This window comes from Giraffa tippelskirchi, chromosome 8 (genome assembly GCF_054371585.1).
Source record: "Giraffa tippelskirchi isolate mGirTip1 chromosome 8, T2T-mGirTip1v1.2.pri, whole genome shotgun sequence".
NCBI classification, from domain to species: domain Eukaryota; kingdom Metazoa; phylum Chordata; class Mammalia; order Artiodactyla; family Giraffidae; genus Giraffa; species Giraffa tippelskirchi.
This window is the reverse complement of record NC_137282.1, coordinates 108624835-108646340: the sequence shown is the minus strand read 5'-3', so window position 1 is coordinate 108646340 and position 21506 is coordinate 108624835. Positions and strand designations below refer to the sequence as shown.

The window sequence follows — 21506 nt, the reverse complement described above, 5'->3', positions numbered from 1 at the left end:
GGCTCCTCCATCCATGGGATTTTCCGAGCAAGAGTACTGGAGTGGGGTGCCATTGCCTTCTCTGCCAGTCAACATGGTTAGGCCCAAAATGCACCATCACAGGTCACTTCATCCTACGTCTTCTAGGCAACATTTGAGTCTCATTTAGACAACTTGTTGTCATGGTACAGGCTATAAGCCCTGAAACCCATCTCTCAGGGAATTTGGCTTTAACAGTAGAACATGAAGAACAGCTATTGAACCAATTGGTTGGATGCAGGACTCCAACTTGAGGGTGGCCAGAGTAACTAGGTCAGAGCCCAACCCAGAGATACATGCAGGCCAAGTCCAGCTTTCTCGGGCTGTGGCACTAGCCAGCGGACTAGACAACTCAGTGATTTTTTTTTTTTTACCCCATTCTCTACGTTCCTGTTTTACTCTGTCTCTAGGCTACACAGTCTCCAGAGAGCTGGGGGTGGGGCTGTCAGTTTTTCCAAAGTCTCATTCCTGCCTGAGTGCTGTAGACTGAACCACTGGGCTCCTGAAGCCTGAGCAAAAGTTTAACTCACATTAGAGACGTCCCATGGGCCAGGAGCTGTGTGGAAACCTGAGATCTGTAGGGCTGAGCCTCTAAGGTAGGAGCACTCTACGGTGCTTCTGCATTTCTTTTTAAATATTTATTTGGCTACATCAAGTCTTAGTTGGGGCACAGAGGATCTTCATTGGGGCATCCGGGATCTTTTGTTGTGGAGCACAAAAGATTGTTTGCAATCCCATGGACTGTAAGCTGCCCAGCTCCTCTGTTCATGGAACTCTCCAGGCAAGGGAGTGCTAGAGTGGGTTGCCATTTCCTTCTCCAGGGGATCCTCCTGACCCAGGGATTGAACCCAGGTCTCCCGCACTGCAGGTGGACTCTTTACCTGCCGACCTACCAGGAAAGCCTGTGGTTGCTCCACAGCATGTGGCGTCTCAGTTCCCCGACCCAGGGCCGAACCCACGCCCCATTCGTAACCACTCTAGTTGTGGCATGCAGGCCTCAGTAGTTGCAGCATGCAGGCTTTGTTGCTCCAAGTCATGTGGGATTTTAGCTCCTCAACTGGAGATTAAACCCATGTCCCCTGCACTGCAAGGCAAATTCTTAACCACTGGACTACCAAAAAAGCCCCAGCTCTGGAATTTCTAATGCATGTCTGTAGGGCAGAGGTAGAGCCCCCTTTCGGAGAGGAAAATCAAGTAGTGCTTTACCTCCAGTTCTTTTCAGAACAGAGAAGACCTGAGACCTGGCCGCATCTGGCTCCAGGCTCAGGGTCTTAATGGAACTCCTCAAGTCTCTGTAAACTTCCGGGAGAATGTGACATCATCTCCATAGCTTGTAACTGGCCACGATGAAGGTATCTGTACCACAGAAACCGGCAAGTGCTACAAACCAGTGTCCTTTTTTGCCCCAGATGGCAGTTGTTAAACATTTTCCAGCACTCCCTGCATGAGGCCATGAGGGAAGGTGCCATAGATAACACCATAGCTCTTTGCTCATACTTATTCTTAGCTTTGCCCTTAAACACAGCCACTGACACTTTCCTGGTGGTCCAGCGGTTAAGAATCCACCTTGCAATGAATGGGTCGTGGGTTCGACCCTTGGTCGGGGAACTGAGACGCCACATGCTGTGGAGCAACCACAGGCTTTCCTGGCAGGTCGGCAGGTAAAGAGTCCACCTGCAACACGGGAGACCCGGGTTCAATCCCTGGGTCAGGAAGATCCCCTGGAGGAGGAAATGGCAACCCACTCTAGCACTCCCTTGCCTGGAGAGTTCCATGAACAGAGGAGCTGGGCAGCTTACCGTCCGTGGGATTGCAAAGAGTCAGACATGACTGTGTGACTAACTTATGGAGCAACTAAGCCCACGAGCCTCAACTAGAGAGTCCATGTGCTGCAACAAAGATTCCACCCGTCGCAACTAACACCTGATGCAGCCAAATAAATAAATAAGCCTTGGTTTAAAAAGAAAAATAACAAAAACCCCACTGTTTTGTTTGTGGTTGCAACTAAGCCAAAAAAAACACACATCACAGCTTCCCTGGAGGCTAGAGTCACATGACCCATTTCTGAGCAATAAGAAGGAGCCAGAAACCAGCTGGGGAAGGTCTGGCTTCTTTTTGTGTGCATCTCTCTTTCCTCTTTAATTTTTGCTGTTTCTCTATCCTACCTGGAATGATGACTGGAGGTGGACCCTCTTAGATTGTGGACGGGCATATTCCAAAAACGGCCAGGCAGGGAGACTAAAGGGGCTAGGGCATGAATGACACCATGGAGCTGGCAGCTCCCTGAACTACGCACTTGCGGACTTCTTAGGTGAAAAGCAGCCCTTACTTGGTCACACTCGTCAGCTGGTTCTCTTTACGTGCAGCCCAGTGCAATCTCTTACCAAGAAAGAAGACTCTCTTTAAGGAGTGATGTTTCAATGGGAAGAGGCAGGAACAACATGTTGGTTAAATGGAGCATTTATTTTGTGCCAAGTGAGCAGGTTTGCTGTGTTGCATAGCACTCGGATTTGCACCCCCTGAGCTCCTGATGGCTCCCTGCTGCTAATGCCTGGAATCTGCCAGGTGAAAGGGAAGGCTGTGATGAGGTTTCTAAGGGGATCGCAGCTTTGTTTTGTCCCTAGGGGCATCGTTTCATGGATTAATTGGCAGCCATGGGCTCTCATGCAGCAGGATGAAGATGAATTCAGGCTGTAACCAGCCAACCTGGCACGGCAAATAGCAACCTCTCCTACCCTGGTCCACCAACAGCCTTCCAGTCTTATTCCCAAATTCTCAGCCTCCAGGTAAACTAGCCCTCTCTTTTCTGCCTGCCACAAGCTGCTTCAGGGAGGGGCCTTTTGAATTCAAGTACAGAAAATCCTCATATTAAAAAAAAAAAAAAAAAAAGCCTTCAACCGGTTACTAGGGTTTCCTGCTTACCAAGCCCTGTTAGGAAAGCAACTCGTCTCTATAGAGACAGACACGTCACAGGCTGCTGCTTCCAGCACAGGCTCTTATCAGAGGCCCTCTCACTGAGGTGTGTGTCTGGGGGCTGGGAAGGGAGAGGACCCTGGAGTCAATGCTTGCTTCAAGTGTATCTCAGTCTCTCTCTCTTCCTCCTTTGTATTGCAAACAGAGAAGGCATTTCCAGTAATAAAGAGCATTTCTCTCTGTATTTCTACTTTTCTTCTGACCCATTGAAAGATTAGGTTCCTACAACACCCACTTATGCAAATACACGCACACCCACACACTCTGTTCCAACTGGATTGGTGGCAGCTTAGAGGGGGTGCATTTGATGGAATGCTCAGGAATCCCATCTTATTCATGGGGACTCAAGGCTTACTGAGGCCCAAAAGCCCCTGAGTCAACGCAAAACCAGTGTCTGAGGTGTGGGGGACCCTCTTCCATATCTTAGAGAGGAATGCAAGGTCATCTAGGCAAAGCACTCATCCCCCTGCACAAAGATGCCATATAAATAGAGTGATTATATCTTTCATCATCCAAATCTGGACATTTATAAGAAGAATTCTTAATAATTACATTAAATATGGGACAACAATCATACAGCAGGAGTGTCTGACTAAATTAGGACTTTCGCCAGTCCACTTAATACTTGGAAATAAGTGATTAATAAAGAACGCACAAAAGAAAACGTCTTCCTAAATCCTGTTCTCCCTGGAAGGCTCCACTGGTCCTAAAAATCACGAGATCTGGAAAACTGGAAGCTTTTGGAGATCCTGTAGGTTCAGAAGTGAAAAGGGAATGGCATTATTGAAGGATTACAGGAGAGATTTTTAAGAATAAAGATCCTTGTATATTTGACGTTTTATACATAGTCTCTGAGGATAATTACCTACCAGCAATATATGAATGCCTGTTTCTACACACTTTCATCTACATGTCTTCTTAAGTCTTTGAAGCCATTGTCTCTCCAACGTTCTTTGGAATCAAATCATTCTTCTGATGTCCGGCCCATCTTTCTCTGTTCACGGCCAGACCTCTGTCCTCTCAAAACTTTAGCCCTGACTTGATGAAGACAAGCATAGTGACTGGAGATCACTTTGGCCTGTGTCTGAGGAAAGAGCCACAGCAGCAAGATGGAAGGAGCTGGCTTTCTCCTATCATGCTACAAAATCCTGTAAGGCTACATTACCATGTGTAAAATAGACAGCTAGTGGGAAGTTGCTGTGTAGCACAAGGAGCTCAGCCTGGTGCTCTGTGATGACCTACAGGGGTGGGTTGGGAGGGGTGAGAGGGAGGCTCAAGGGGAAAGGGCCATATGTACACTTTTGGCTGATTCACAGTGTTGTATAGCAGAAACCAACATGACATTGTAAAGCAAGTATCCTCCAATAAAAAATAAACATAAAAAAATCAGTAAATAAAACATATATCTCAAAACCAAATCCTATAAGGCTTCTACTACTCTTCTCCTTCAGAAATTCTGGCTTTATGCTTGTTAGTTTTTCTAAGCAAAACTTAGCATCACTGAATTGCTTCCATTTTTTTTCCCCCCACTGGAAGTATTGTTTTGAGGTATTAACTTGCAGGTTATTGTAGGGGAAAATGACATTTTCATGTTAAGTCTTCCCATTTTCTTACACAAGAAATTGGTTTACCTTTCCAATTTGCTTGCCTTCTTTTGTGTCAGGGCTTTTTGGTGTTGTTGTTGTTTTGTTTGTAACATCAGTTCTTGAACAATAATTCTGGATAATCTGATTTAGTGCACTTGGAGCTGGGCCAGTGAAAAGACCATCAGGGAACAGAGGACAAGCTTAGCATAGTTGATTTCACAGTATCAGATTAAGGATCATTTCACATCCTGGAGTCTGCCTCCAATCCTGAAATTGGGAAGCAAACATCTTCCCTAAATTGCAGTGTTAATAATTGTGGGTAAAACAGCCTTTTATGTGTTGATCCAGGAAGCTGGCCCACAGTGTTGATGTGGAAAGACACTGGGCTTCAAGTCCAAAGACATGGCTTAGCAATTTGCTTCCCTCGCTCACCAGCTCCGTGAACTCGAAAAGTTTGACTTAGTTTCTCTTTTTTCTCCACCATCTGTTAATGTAGACTCATAATACTCCCTACCCAAATCACTGTGAAGATCAAATGAAATCACATTCCATTTATGCTTGAACATCTGAACAATATCTAAAAGCTATTAAACATGATTAAAAAGTGAGATGTATTTTTATAATTTTTTTTTCTAATGAAAAATTATATTTTAAGTTACAAACACCTGGCCTGTAGTTTTGGAAATCCAACAGGCCCTTGAAATTGGGATACTTACAGACTGCAAGAATTCATACGTATGTTTCTCACATGCTTCAAGAAAGAAAACCCATCATGGCTAGATTATCTTTAAGGATCAGCAAACAGAAGGTGACTACCTGGGTGCACAGTAGTGGCATCCTGGGGATCTCAGAGCAAGATACCATCAACTCAGTGTTGTCAACAGCAATATACATGTGGGGTGTTTTGTTATTTAAATGAAATTCACTAGTGGGAAATTAAAGCTCAGACTTTTCCAAAAATGACACCTCTCCCCTACTCCTATTTATCAAGAAGATCAATAAATAAATCCCAGGGCTGGCAATCCAAAGGTCTATGTTCCACCAGTTGCTGGAAGTGTGAGCTCATTTCCCACACTTCTGATGGGAAAAGTACCTAACCACCCAACCAAGGACTCATCCAAATGATAAAAAATAAATTGGAAGAATATGAGGACGGAAGAACCAGCAAGTATCAGTTGTAAAGCTTCATGGCCAATAGGTTAACTTATGGAATGACTTTGTTGGCTGCTCTGAAAGTTAAAGAAAGAGGCTATAATTCAAAAAGATACATGTAGGATTTCTCTGGTGGTAAAGTGGATAGGAATCTGCCTGCCAATGCAGGGAGGGGACACAGGTTTGGTCCCTGATCTGGGAAGATTCCACATGCCACAGAGCAGTTAAGCCCATGTGCCACAACTACTGAAGCCTGTGAGCCCTAGAGCCGGTGCTCTGCAACAAAGAGAAGCTACCACAATGAAATGCCCACACCACAGCCAAGAGACTAGAGAGTAGCCCATGCTCTCTGCTCTCTGCAACTGGAGAAAGCCCATGCACAGACATAGAGCAACCAAAAAAATTTTTAAAAAATGCACCCAATGTTCACAGCAGCACTATTTACAATAGCCAAGACATGGAAGCAACTTAAATGATAAATGGACAAAGAAGATGTGGTACACATATACAAAGGAATATTACCCATCTATAAAACAGAACAAAATAATGCCATTTGCAGCAACATGGATGGACCTAGAAATTATCATACTAAATTAGCCAGACAGAGAAAGACAAATATTATATGATATCACTTGTATGTGGAACCTAAAAACAAAGATACAAATGAAGATATTTACAAAACAGATAGACTCACAAACAGAAAACACACTTATGGTCACCAAAGGGGGGAGGAGGAGAGGGATAAATTTGGAGGTTGGGATTAACATACACACACTACTATATATAAATAGACAACCAACAAGGACCTACTGTATAACACAGAGATATTACAAAATCAGTAATATCTAAAGGGAAAAGAATCTAAAAATGAGTATATATATAAATATGAATAATATGTAAGTGTATATATACATATATATATATAACTGAATCATTTTGCTATACACCTGAAACCAATACAACACCATAAATCACCTATACTTCAATAAAAACTTTTAAAAAGAGGCAACAGCCTCTGTTATAAATTAGGCTCCTACATGAGATTATACTTTAAAGAGGTATCTTATTTTTTAAGCCCCTCCTGGATTCACCTCATGGTTTCAAGACTATTTATGTCCTATTTGTAAGGGGTCCTTAAAGCTATCCTTCATACTTCTTTCTCTGTCAATACCTCTCCTATCCTGCCTTTCTCTTCTTGAAAATATAAAATTCCATTTTATTTTCTCTTAAAAAGAATCACCTCCACAACAGTGCTTGCTGACACTTTTTTGGAAATACTAACAGTATTATATGACAAAACCCACAAAAGTGTTCACATTCTTTGATCTATCAATCCTAACCTTGGGAAAGAGTCCCAAAATAACACTTCAAAAGAAGCAAAAGGAAAAAACTACACCTAAAAAAAAAAGATATTTATAGGAAAACATTGGGAAATGTCCAATGCTAGGGTCATATAAACTTGTGGAGAATTTATAAGATAAAATATCATACACTTTTAAAGGAGAAAAGGGAAGACTTTGTAGAAACATTTTTAAATTGTTTATAATCAGTGAAAAACAAAGACTATAAAGCAGTATTCATATTATGATCCTAATTTCACAGCAATTATATTCATAAATGGAAATAATCACATAATCAGGAGAGAGCAGAGGGAGAAGGGGCACAATCCTACGGGTCTGCTTTAATAAAGGTCCTGAAAAGAAAGATGCTCTTACTGACGCCCACCCAGTGACTCATCCTGCCTTCCGACCTTCCCAGCCTATTCCAGAATAGTGTAAGAAAAAGGGAGGATTCTACATCAAATAATTTTAATATTTTTATTTGCTAAAGGCTAAATGTGAGTTTTTCACAGCTTGCCAGCTGCCTCTCCAACCACGCCAGTTGCTACTGGAATAGGATCATTCTGTGACTTCCTATGGGCTTCCCTAGTGGCTCCGACAGTAAAGAATCTGCCTGCCAATGCAGGAGACCTGGGGTTCGATCCCTGGATCAGGAAGATCCCCTGGAGAAAGAAATGGCAACCCACTCCAGTATTCTTGCCTGGAGAATCCCATAGACAGAGGAGCCCGGTGGGCTACAGTCCATAGGGTCGCAAAGAGTTGGACATGACTGAGCCAACTAACGTGCAATGTTTATGGCTTCCTATAAATATTTCACAGGTGGCAGTAAATAAAAGTATTTTTATAATTTTGAAAAGTGATTACTTGATTTCCCTGAAGCAGAATCCTTCCTCAGGCTTAAGACGAGGGGTGAGGATGAGGTGTGAAAGAGAACTGGTTACATATTAAAATTTTTTTTTGTTTATTAAAATGTCATAAACAGTGTTCCCAAACTTTGGCAGGCTCAGGGTCCCAACCATACCATGAATCAAAAACATAGGCAGACTATAACAATATGCTGGCACCCAAACATAAATATTTTTATGTTTAACAGTACATAATTTTTTATGTTTAATATTTTATAAAAATTTATTTGTTGAGTCAGAAACATAACTTTAAAAAAATAAGAAAACTATTGGAATAAAACCTAATTAGTAATAAAATAGTGTAGGAGCATTAAAATTTTCTACAGAAGCCAGAGATGTGTTATTCAAGTTTCTATAATCAAATCATAATTTATTCCCTGAATTCTTTGGATTTGCATCTATATTGTTATAGGTTGGGGGTGGGTATATGTTATTTACTGTCTACCAGTGAGAATTTGTCTTACTGGTAAGCAATGAGTGTGTATGTGTGCTAGTCACTTAGTTGTGTACAACTCGAGACCCCATGGACTGTAGTCCAACAGGCTCCTCTGTCTACGCGATTTTCCAGGCAAGAATACTTTCAGGGAGTAGGTTGCCATTCCCTTCTCCAGGGGATCTTCCCGAGCCAGGGATCGAACCCAGGTCCAGGCAAAAAGTACTTTATGTGAATTAACTCATTTAACTATCCAAATAACCCTAAGAGGGCTTTCCTGGTGGCTCAGCTATAAAGAATCCACCTGCCAATGCAGGAAATGTGGGTTTGATCTCTGGGTCGGGAACATCCCCTGGAGAAGGAAATGGCAGCCCACTCTAGTGTTCTTGCCTGGGAAATCCCATAGACAGAGGAGCTTGACGGGCTACTGTCATGAGGTTGCAAAGAGTCGGACACAACTTAGCGTCTAAACAACAACCCTAAGATGTTGGTAGGATATTATCCCCATACCACACATGTACAAATGGAGGCCCAGATAGGTCACATTACTGCTGAGTTGCTGAGCCAGGAGCCAAACCTGGGCCTGAAGTGAGTGTTCTAACCACTATGCAGAGAAGTCATCTCTGTCAAATCAGTATTCTGAGCTCTGAATAGCACCCTGGCCCAGTTCTCCAGGGGAGTTTCAAGAAAGAAGCAGGGTACTGCCAGGTAGAAGACACGCAAGGAGAGGAGCCAGAAGAACCACGGCCAACCTGGGCAATATATTTAAGCCTGTTCGGGTCTTAGTCACTTTGTTCTTAAGCAAAATGCTTACCCACCTGGGCTCATAGTTTGGTTGTGAAGACAGGTTTTGCAAGTGTTTACTAAATTGCAAACTCTGCAGACAAAAAGTATCATTTTGAACCAAAGTTAAAATTTCTGAATACCTACATTTCAGTGGAAATGCTGCAAAAAATATCACAAATTTGCAGCCTTCTCTAAAGAGCTCAAGGCTTTTTCTTGATGACTCAGTTTCGAGTTGTATATAAAGAACTATTTGCCCTACATTAAATGCCCCCAATTCTTATGTCTGACTCTGTTTTTCTCATTCATCAGCCCGTGAGAGGATAAACATAGGAGTGCAGCTAGGAAGCCACAATTCTTCTCTGCCTGCTATCTTCCCTTGTCAGTCTCCCTGCATTAGAACTTCTATCTCTAATCTTCTGTGGACTGGGAAATAATGAAACCAAACTTGTTAGAATCGTGCTTGAGACAAGAGAGTAAATAGTTTAAAGTTGAGGGCCACATCATCCCTCTTCTGATCAAAGTTCATGAGCTTCAGTATTTAGATTTACTTATTTAACTCTTCTAGGGCTTTTTCTTTTGCACTGCCCTGTGACAAAAGTTGATATAAGGGACCCAGGTTAAGTGGGGTGCACTGTATGCCTGGTCTAAATTTACACTGAGACATAGATTTTTGCAAGATTACTTTTAATAGCCTCATAACCAACTCCTGACTTGTCTACTACCCAGGCTGTAAGCTCTGAATATCAGAAGACAGTGGGGGTTATCACTGCACAATGTCTCCTCTCATGAGCACTGCCTCCTCCCTTCCACAGACAGCCATGTCTGTCTCCTGAGACGCCTCTCAAGCCACACTCGATAGAACCAGGCTTTATCCCATGGAGAACCCTCCCAATGGGTACTGAGAGACATGGAACAACGTTCACTGGAGCATTATTTGTAGCAGAAGACTTAAAAATGGCCTAAATATCTATCTCCAAGAGGATGAGTAATAAATTGTGATATATTTATTCTTATATTAGAATCTTACACACCAGTTAAAATGAATGAATAACTCTATGTATCAACATAGTTAATTTTCAAAAAACATAATTTGAGCAAAAACACAAGTTGTAGAAGAATTTTAAAAGCAAGTTGTAGAATAATACCACTTACCTGAAACTTAAGAGTATGTAAACAATATCACATTTTGTTTATAGATGGATACATTTGTTGTAAAAAATAAAGAAATTCATGGGAACACTAAAAACAATAACATCAAAATTTTAGATTCTAATTAGCTGTGGTGAGTAAGAAAGGAAATTAAATATCTAATATCTTTTTCTTGAATTGGGTACATACATATGAGTGTTTATTATACTATTCTCTATATTTTATTGGAAACAAAAATTTTCAGAATGTTGTAAGTAGAAAAGAGAAGGAAAAATGCTGTAAAAAAAATATTTACAGCAGTCAGATCTGAGGGATAGGATTGTAGATGAGATTCCCTTACTTTTCCTGTAAGAATTTCCCCCAATTTGTCCATTATTACACTTGCTTTACCACCACCAGATTAATTAAAATATTGGGCTTCCCTGGTAGCTCAGCTGGTAAAGAATCTACCCTCAATGCAGGAGACCCAGGTTCGATCCCTGGATGGGGAAGAAAACTCTCCAGGGGATGGGTTCTCATCCCCTGGAGAAAGGAATGGTTACCCACTCCAGTACTCTTGCCTGGAGAATTCCATGGACAGAGGTGCCTGGTAGGCCATAGTCCATGGGGTCGCAAAGAGTCAGACATGACTTAGTGACTAAACCACCACCACACTTATTTTATGGCAGAAAAAGAACATTTATATATAAGAATGAAGTCTGAAAATTTCTCTAACCAGGCACAAAATCTTTCTTCCCATAATGAGGAACTAAATTATACACACACACACACACACATATATATGTATACATATACATATATATATACACACATACACTATATATGTGTATATACACACACACATATATACTATATATATGTGTATATATATTTATATTTACTATATAATGTATATATTCTGTATATATACATATGTATATATAATGTATGTATATATAATGTATATATAATGCATGTATATATACTGTATACATAATGTATGCTTATATAATTGTATATATAATGTATTATACATTATACATATAATGTGTATATTATGTATGTATGATACTGTATATATAATGTATATTACTGTATGCATATGTATATTTATATATACTGTATATGTATGTGTTTTCTAAATATATGGAATGTGTACTCTATATACTTATTTATACATAGATATACACATACAATACATAATACTGTATGGGAAATCATATATATACTTCTTACTAAGATGTAAATGACTGATACTTAACTTAGCAACAACTGCCAGGAGAGAAGCGAAGAATAAGAGCAAGAAAGCACTGAATACCTGAAAAGATCATGAGTGTGTGTGTGTGCACACATGTGTGTATGTTGGGAAGTGTGTGTAGGCGTGGGAGGAGACAGGAGTTGAAGTGAAAAGGACAATCAGAAACGACTGTCACAGGAGGAATCTGGAGACCCCAGAACGAACTGCTACATGTGACTGGCAATTCTGGGGCCCACACTCATTAGGTAGGGCCCTGTGTTCTGTGCACCCATGGAAAATACCAGCAGGTCCCCAGGATGGGGCCATTTTGCAGCAGGGAAATAGAGGCCTGGATGTGCTCGGATGCTCCCCTTACCTCCCAAGTCAAGGATGGCTCGTTCACATCTGAGTCCCTCCAGCTGCCCAGCCTGCCGAGGCCTGTGGCCTCTCACCAGGATCTGCTTCTCTGGAACTCTTTGGCAGAAGCGTCTGTTTCACCCTGATCACTGTAAACAGAAGCATTTGACTTTTAATTAATGGAAGCGGATGCATTTATTTAATACACAGAAGGAAAAGATTGATTTATGTCTTTTGCATACGCTCAGGGACAGCTTAATTTAATGGAGTTGGAGCGGGAGGGGAGAGGGTCTTAGCAAGACCCATCTGGCCCAGCTCCGATTTAGCATGGATCACTTCCCACTCACGACAGAGATGCTAATTGTGAACGCTACTTCCAAACACCATAGGATGCGGAGTAATTACACTGCTCATAAAAGAATTCCAAACAGGGCTCTGTTTTGAATTTGATGAAACATAATGAGAAATCTCTGTGGCAGATGACAACAGTCTTCTTTCAATTAATGGGACACTTGCTCAGAGTCATCCCCCAAACCATTATGAACTGATTAGAGAGATTTATGATCTCTGAAAGGACCAAACACAAACATTTTTCAAGTAGAAAGTGCAGTAACACTATCTCCTTTGAGGGCATCAGGAAGGAGGTTTATTTAGATGAAATGTGAGTAGAAAGAATAATTTTCTAGAACACCTTCCATCCAGATCTGAAAGCCAAATTGCCCAAAGCAAACCACAGTAAGCCATTTTATGGAGAGTTTCATTTATTCCTTCCCTCCTTCAGTCATTCATTCACAAAAGGGTTCCAATAGGTATTTATGGAACATGATCATGAGTAAGGTGTAGGGCCTGGCTGTGTTACACAGCAGTGATGAGTCACAAGGGGAAGTTTTGTGTAAGAAGACTTGGCATGTTTGAAAGAAAACAAATGTGAAATTAGAAATCCTTAATTCAAGTTCACGCTTTCCCTATTGCTAGGTATGTGCTCAGTCAGTCACTCAGTCGTGGCCGACTCTTTACGACACCATGGACTGTAGCCCTCAGGCTCCTCCATCCTTGGAACTTTCCAGGCAAGCATACTGGAGTGGGCTGCCATTTCCTTCTCCAATTGCTAAGTATATGACTGGGCAAATCATTTAACCTCTCTGAGTTTCAAAGACTTCCAAATGAAGATAAGAGTGCTTGCCTTTCTAAACTTATAGAAGTGCACAAAATCTGACTATAAATGCAAGAGTCTACTGATACAAAGATACTGACTGCCCAGGAGTGGAGATTTAAAGCACGTAGAAATACCTATAATACAAGGCGAAATGTCAATGCTAGTTTGATAGAGGTACAAATTTATTGATTCAAAATGCCTATTGAGCCCTAATATGAGCCAGACATGCTCAAATGAAGCGCAAAGGAGTTCACAAGAGGAAGAATTACCTGCTTACTCTTTAAACGCTCCCTGCCAAGATTATGCCCCAGATCTTACAGTCACTGGTGTGGCTCAGTCTTTCCAACTATAGTAAAGTTCATCGTGTGGTTTGATTTCCTTTCACCACCGTGATCTGCAATTGGCCTGAAAATGATTTCCCCCAGCCTGTCCCTGCTGCTCCTCTATCTTTCTCTCACCTGAAGATGAGAAGATGGACTAGCTTTGGCAACACACTGACCTGGACTCTGTCTTGTCTAAACTCTGTGACCTGGGGGCCCTCCCTAACCTCCCTGAGTCTGGTGATGTCTGCACAGCAGGGTAAATAATACTCATCTTGTCATGTCCTTGGGGTGAGAGCAGCTGTGGAGAGCTCCCAGCACCCTGCATGCACTTAGCCAGGGCAGCCTAACATTAGCATTGGAACGAAGGCCATTTCCACCCACTCTCCTTGTTTCCTTCATTCGTGGAGTGACTTGGGTTTTGACAGAGGATTTGATTCGACGGAGTCATAGATATTTTCTCATTTCACTTATTGATTTGGGAGGAGAAAAGGGAGTGTGGTGAAAATTTTTTCAGTAGCTTCAAGCCTGTTGTCAAAAAAATAGACATGAGGAGACGGCCTGTTGTAGGCAGAGCACTTGCTGCTTCTTTTACGATCATGGAGCGAGAATCCGCTCCTCTTTCTGAGCTACTTTTAGCCTTTTCTCAATGCTTTCCCATATGGCCTGGCTTCTGTTTCTTCTACCAAAGGCAGGGGATGTCAATTTACTTGGTTTGGCCTCTAGTTTCAACAATTCAGTTTACAATTATGTCTTAAGTTGAAGCACATGATGGGGTGGAAGCAGAAAATTATCCAATTGCATTGCTTTAAAGCAAGGTACTAGCTGAGACTCCTTGACCTGGCAGACACACAATTGGTAACAAGAAGATGGGTGAGGACATGCTTTCAGCCCATCAAGACCAGCTCGAAAGTGTAATGGATTAATGCTTTTTCACGACTGCCTCTGGAAGTCAGGGAAAGCGCCTCCCTTAGTGATCTCAGAGAGGCTGTGGAGATACGATTTGGGCCAATCCTCTTCCAATCAAGATTCAGAACCACAAGTTCAATTATCATCCCCTGCCACTTGGCAGGGAAACTTCCTAGTCGTGGCATAGAAGAAGAATTTGACCTGACAAGTATAAGAGCTCCCACACAAGTTAATAGAACTTGGAATTATGGAGACACTTGAAAATAGCTTTGGACTAAAGGTTTTCTCTTTGACAGTTATTCTTGTTTCCTTGAATTTCTGAAAATGTTCAGAAAGAGGATATCTGAACACCTTCCCAATCATTTCTCTAGCCAAGAGTGGATGGTTTTTTTCACTTTTTTTTTTTTTTAGTGGAGGCATTTTATTTACCATTTGCTAAGTCCTCCTGTGCCTCTTTGGGTCCTCAGAAAAGCAGATGCCAACCAGAATAAGACATGCAGAAAGCAAGTGGTTGGGAAGGGTACAGGGGAGAGGGAGCAGGAGTGGGCAGGGAGAGCCTTCAGACCCCTAGGCAGGGCTGATAGCTATGTAAGGAGAGGACAAGAAGGGGAAGTGGGTAGGAGGAGGTTTACACTGCAGAGAAAGTCAGATCCAGGCTCAGCCAGGCCAATAGGGAGCCCCAGTGCAAAGACTGCCCGTTCGAGGAGCCCCACATCGGGCAGCTATCACCCGGCTCTGGTCTCCTTACCAGGCTTACAGCCCCTGGAAAGCAAGGCCTCAGCATGAATGCTGTGTTGGATCCAAAGGTGCACAGCTAGAAACTGCCCAAGCACGCCTCTCACTTGTCTTGAAGGGAGACCTCCATGGCTGCCATGTTCACACAGTTCTGTTTCTCTACACGTGTTAGCAAGCAGCATCTCCCCAGTTCCCATTGGCATCTCCTCTGGAGGGAAAAATTAGAAGAGGTTAGTTGGGTGAACTACATCCCATCTCTGCAGTCCCATTACCCAAGTAAATGGCAGTCGGTCATTGCCTCTGTTCTCCACTATCCCTTCTAAATTTCCCTTACTTTCGGTGTCACCTGGGGAAGTCTTGATGGCTTACTCAGTGATAGACCCCAACCTTTCATTCCTAAAGGATCTAAGCCATCAGTACCACTGAGCAAAGACTCTGAAAAAGTGCCCAAGTGATGTTTCACACACATTCTTCTCTGTTTCACACATATTCCACCAAAAGGATGACTCTTTCTTTCACCTGCTGATCCTTGGACACTAGAAGTTCAAAATGCCCAGGTGGAGGGATTTCCCTGGTGACCCAGTGGCTAAGGCTCTGAGCTCCTAATGCAGGGTGCCTAGGTTCCACCCCTGGTCACGAACTAGATCCTGCGTGCCACAACTAAGAGTTCACTTGCTACAATTAATGATGCCACCTGCTGCAACTAAGACCCAGTGCAGCCAAATAAATAATTTTTATTTTTAAAAAGAAAACAACAACAACAAAATGCCTAGGTGGAAAGCGTAGCTTGTAACACAATGGGATACGTGATGCATCCTCTGACAATAGTGCACCCTCTCTGGAAACTAGAGCCTCTATCCTTGCAAAGCCCAGAATTACAGGGATGGGAAACAGGAAGCCCCATGTGGGTCACTGAGAGTGATGGCAAGTGGAGCTACTCTTGCGCTCACCCTCTTGGTTTCTAGAGGTTCGGCTCTATTCAGCTTATATTATGACAGTGAGTGGGAAAGTTTAACGTAGCCCTGGGGCAAAACTAAATAAATATTGTTGTTTGTCCAATGTAAATGCAAACTGTTTCTGCTCTTTTGGTTTTTTGATTGGAGTAGAAAGAATGCAGATGCCAAATCAATAGCCATCTACTCGAGACCTTATTAATCAGCGATAGCAAAGATACTGAGTCTGAAACAACATTGTAAGCAGGTCTACTCCCTGGGTGAGCTTGGGGTAGTCTACAGCCATTCTCCATGATCTACCTAGTGTCTTTAGTGTTCAGACTGGTAAATTAGATGGAAATACGATAAGGGCGACCATCCCCGCATCCTTCAGATCTTAAATGGTTGTACTAATCTTCATCATCCATCTCCTTCCCCTCAAAAACCAAAACACAAAACCTTTGGACCTGATAGTGTTTTCGCTAACTCCAGAGTTTTCCCCTTGACCTTCTCACCATGCAAGCTCTTACCCACATGCCAGGGGTTAAAGTAAGGATTATTTCAACAACCAAGTATAGGTCTGCGGATCCTTGAACCCATTGAAAACCAAACTAACCTAGTCTCCATTCATTAGGGGGTTATAAAAGCATTTGGGGTCTTTCAATGTTCATTTTAACTTTAGACTCTGGGTCTAACATATATTGAAATGTCTAGGTATTCCTCTTTCCCAGTGTACAGTTACTCGAGTAAGCCGCCACAGGTCTTTTTGAGGAAGGGAGTCATTACAGTGTATACTTCTGTGGTGTCGTAAGGACCTTCCTTCTGGAGATTTGGCCACCTCTTTAGTCAATAGATCCCAAATCAAAATATTAGCCCAAGACTAGTAATTGAGCAAGTTATCACGACCTTTTATTACGGTAACTGCCTTCAGTTTCCTCCTCTCATCTTATCTTCTTCTGATTGTTATTAAGCAGCCTGCTTGGCTTCTCATCCACTTGGCCATTTTCCCCTGACCATCTCCACAATTCCCTCTGCGGTCAAGCCCCCTTGGCTGCCCCTCTGACGTGGCTGGTCATTATGGCAATCACAGTCCCCTGCCTTCCAGAGTGGTTTAGTGCTGCCACCTCGCCTCTATGACTTCCAGGTCCCATTTTCCCATTGCTATCGATAAGCCCAGTTCACCCTTGCTACCACTGACCTTCACAGAGTATTCAGATGGTCTGGTGAACGGTGTGTCCTCTGGACATTCCTATGCAATCCCATTCTCAGGCGGATCTTCTGATGTCACATATAATATTGATTCCAGCACTCTTTCCTCCCTGGGTCTTTTAATTCCTTTCTCTACCATCTGCTAGGGCAATTCAGGAATGTCCACTTTGCTCAGTGTTACCCATTGCATTCTTTAGGCTTCTAAGAGCCACCTTAGCCACAAATTTTCCCCATACCCCTGCAGGGGGTGGGGGTGCAGTGGGGAATGGTTTGTCTGTGTCCAAAGAAACTGGGAAGTATATCTCTTAATAGAGAGGGGTAGGCTGCCTTACCAAGTTTTAATGGTCCAAAGGAGTCTACATAGCTGAGAGTCTTGGGGACATTCACCTAGACATCCTTATGCAAAGTTTCAGGGTTCAAGGTTTTTCTAGCCAGGGTCTTGACCTTAGCATAACAGCCCTGTCTTGGTTGAGCATTTAAATGTCTCTAGAGCTCTGAGAAACTTTTGGATTCTGAGGCTCCCTTCAGATATGATCATTATTCCACTAGAGATAAAAGACTCTCTGTATTGGGTTGACCAACAAGTTCATTGGGTTTTTCCGTAAGAACTTATGGAAAATCTGAAGGAACGAACATTTTGGCCAACCCAATAATTGTCTGAAGAAGCTTTCTGGCTCTCACACTTAGCCTGTTAATGACCCTCAGTTCCTAATTATCTGTCTACAGGGTATCAATACAATACCTTGTAATATTGCAATTGTTATTATTGTTCTTGTAATCATTGTTCTCTCATGTATTTCAAATGCCTGAACCACTCACTGTATTGGCAAAAGGATTCCCTGCATCAGGACGTTCTTCCAGTCCCCTCCTTCCCACCCCATGCCATGGAATCTTCAGCATCTGAGCCATACCATCTTCCTCCAGGGACTATCCACATCCCATATTTCACTTGGGTTGGTGTTCTCTTTGCTAGCTGTGTGATGAATAAACTAGTTCCCAAACTCCATTCTATGTAACTACTATGTAAGTTTGAGTCCTCCAAGAGTGGACCCTCCTGCCTGTTAGTTGCTCAGTCATGTGTGACTCTGTGACCGCACGGACTGTAGCCCACCAGGCTCCTCTGGTCCATGGGATTCTCCAGGCAAGAACACTGGAGCGGGTTGCCATTTCCTTCTCCAGGGGATCTTCCCGACCCAGGGATTGAACTGGGGTCTCCCACATTGCAGGAAGATTCTTTACCATCTGAGCCACCAGGGAAGCCCCAAAAATGGACACCAAGTTGGGATTAGATGTGCTAGAGATTTATTGGGCAAATGTTTGTGAAGGAGCAGGTGTGGGTGGGAACTGCCTTCAGAACATGCAGGTAAAAAGAAAGAGGTAAGAAAGGAAGACCCCAGACTACTGGACAGATCTAAGAAGGTCTCAGCTGGGCAGACAGGGAGCTCCACAGCAATGATTTCCCATCATAGGAGTCTTGAGTCAAACAGAAATGGCAAACATGTGTCTCCATTGTTGACACATCTCCCCACAGAAATGGGAGCCAGACAGTGGATGCTGTTGGTGACACACCTGCTTTACACTCAAACATGACACTGGAGTCCCTGCCATGCTCAGTCTTGGCTGGCATCAAATCGGGGAAAACGTGGCCTCAGCAGTAGCTCTGCTTGAGATCCCAGTCTGCAGCATCTGGAAGCCACCTTCCAGGTACCATCTCGGCAGCAAGTTCCCTTGAAAGGGTTTCTGAGCAGCACACAGCCATGGTTGACACATCCTCCCACAGAGGTGGGAAGCCAGATATCTAGGTATAAAACCAATGACCAGCCTCCAGTGGGACAGAAGTTTGGAGAACTGAATTCGCTCCCCATTGTCTATGTGGAAGAGTTCAAGCCATTGCTGAGGCCTTCCTTGGGCCATTGAGGGGGAGGGTAAGTTCTATACCTATGGTATCAGCTGATTTCCTTTGATCCTATCTGGATTCTTATCCCTGTAGGTTGAGCTTCTATATACATAACAAGATTTTCCCATCTGCTATCTATGCAGCTGTGACTCAGAAATCTCCAACAGTGTGAACTGGATTCAAGTCCATAGTAGGATTGGCTTATTGTGATCAAATCTGATCAGAAAGTCTCCTAGACACTTGGTCTTCAGTCAGTTCAGTTGCTCAGTCATGTCTGACTCTTTGTGACCCCGTGGACTGCAGCACACCAGGCCTCCCTGTTCATCACCAACTCCCGGAGTTTACGCAAACTCATGTCCATTGAGTCGGTGATGCCATCCAACCATCTCATCCTCTGTCATTCCCTTCTCCTCCTGCCTTCAATCCTTCCCAGCATCAGGGTCTTTTCAAATGAGTCAGTTCTTTGCATCTGGTAGCCAAAGTATTGGAGTTTCAGCTTCAACATCAGTCCTTCCAATGAACACTCAGGACTGATTTCCTTTATGATGGACTGGCTGGATCTCTTTGCAGTCCAAGAGACTCTCCAGAGTCTTCTCCAACACCACAGTTCAAAAGCATCAATTCTTCGGCACTCAGCTCTCTTTATAGCCCAACTCTCACATCCATACATGACCACTGGAAAAACTATAGCCTTGACTAGACGGACCTTTGTTGGCAAAGTAATGTCTCTGCTTTTTAATATGCTGTCTAGATTGGTCATAACTTTCCTTCCAAAGAGTAAGCGTCTTTTAATTTCATGGCTGCAGTCACCATCTACAGTGATGCATCTGCATCCACTTGATCTTGGACTTCACTTAATTTTTATACTGAACGCATTCTATGTCCTCTCTGGTGGTCCTGTCTTCAAACACTAGAGGACTAATTTGCTTGATCAAGGAAGCAAACAAATGAAGGCTTAGAACATTGAAAGCAAGTTAAGTCAACTGATTTCTCCCTAAGATGAGGCTGATGGAAGAGACTGTCTGGGCAATGAGCTCTAAATCTTACTGTATGGGATAATGGACTTGGGGAAACCCACTTCAACAGAGTTATAAATAAAACCCTCTAAAGACTAGTGCAAAAGAAATACCACAGTCCTTAGTGAGGAGGCAGACAAGCGGGGAGTCTAAAGTGCATAGCCAGGCAGCACATTACCAGGATGTGCGTGGTCTTCAGAGAGCTGGCTCGGCTCTCCTTTCAGCTCGCTGGAAGACTGTGGGCAAATTGTTTGATGCCAGTGAGTCTTTGCTTCCTCATTTATAAGATAAAGTAAGAAAAATTTCTCTTGTTTATTGTGTAAAGGAATTAAGAAACACAAAGGAGAACAGCACAGTAAGAATGAGTTCTGGAGTCAGAAGTCCCAACTCTCCATCTGCAATTCAACTTCTTTCATGAAGCTACTGAATCTCTCTGAGTCTCGGTTGCCTCTCTTTAAAATGAAGGTCACGATAGCAAGTCATAGAGTTGTGCCTGTTAAGTCAAAAATGCATAAGGAGCATTTAGCACAGTGCTCTGTAGTGGATGCTGTTGGTGACACACCTGCTTTACACTCAGAGAACATCAGCCCCACCTACAATTTTCCAGCTGCCAACACCTGCCTTTCTTTTCTGTGCGATTTTTCTTGCTGCTGGACCAGATTTGCTGCTCAAGAAGTGGGACCAATATGCCAGAGAATGAATGTCCCCCAAGAACAGCCCTCAACCAATGTCTAATGGTAACTATATAAATCACCCAGTTATCTTCCATCTTGAAATTCCCTGGTAGCTCAGTCAGTAAAGAATTTTGCTGCAGTGCAGGAGACCTGGGTTCGATCCTTGGGTTGGGAAGACAGCCTGGAGAAGGAAATGGCAACCCACTCCAGTATTCTTGCCTGGAAAATCCCATGGATGGAGGAACCTGACGGGCTACAGTCCATGGGGTCAGAAGAGTCAGACACAGATTAGTGATTAAACCACCACCAACCTTCCATCTCAGGTAGAGCAACTCAGGCTCACGTCTCATGTCCCCACAGTGGTAACTAGCCAACAGAATGCACCTTTTATTGGCTGACGTTTCCTCCCTGTCTTACTTCCCTACTCTCCTAGCAGATTTTCCTCCATCTCCTAAATATAAAAGTGCTTACACATCCCATCAACAGACAAAAGAAGATGTGGTATATATAGACAATGGAATATTTCTCAGCCATAAAAAGAATGACATTTTGCCATTTGCAGCAATGTGGATGGACCTAGAGAACATTATGCCTAGTGAAATAAATCACACAGAGAAGGAAAAATACTATATGATGTGACATATGTAGAATACAAATGAATGCATATGAAAAACAGAAGCACACTCAAATATAGAAAACAAACTAGTGGATCCCAAAGGGGAGAAGGAGGAGGATGAAAATTA

At 42.9% G+C, this 21506-nt stretch overlaps 1 long non-coding RNA gene across 1 annotated transcript in view; it reads right to left on the bottom strand.

Moving 5' to 3' along the window:
- Positions 1-15243, bottom strand: part of LOC145516823 (uncharacterized) — a 98896-nt gene extending 83653 nt beyond the window's left edge. Inside the window, exons 1-2 of the long non-coding RNA XR_014061790.1 lie at positions 15049-15243; positions 11935-12064 (exon numbers count right to left, since the gene is read on the bottom strand). This is a non-coding gene — a long non-coding RNA (uncharacterized LOC145516823). The remainder of the gene's footprint in view (positions 1-11934; positions 12065-15048) is intronic.
- Positions 15244-21506: the final 6263 nt, after the last annotated feature.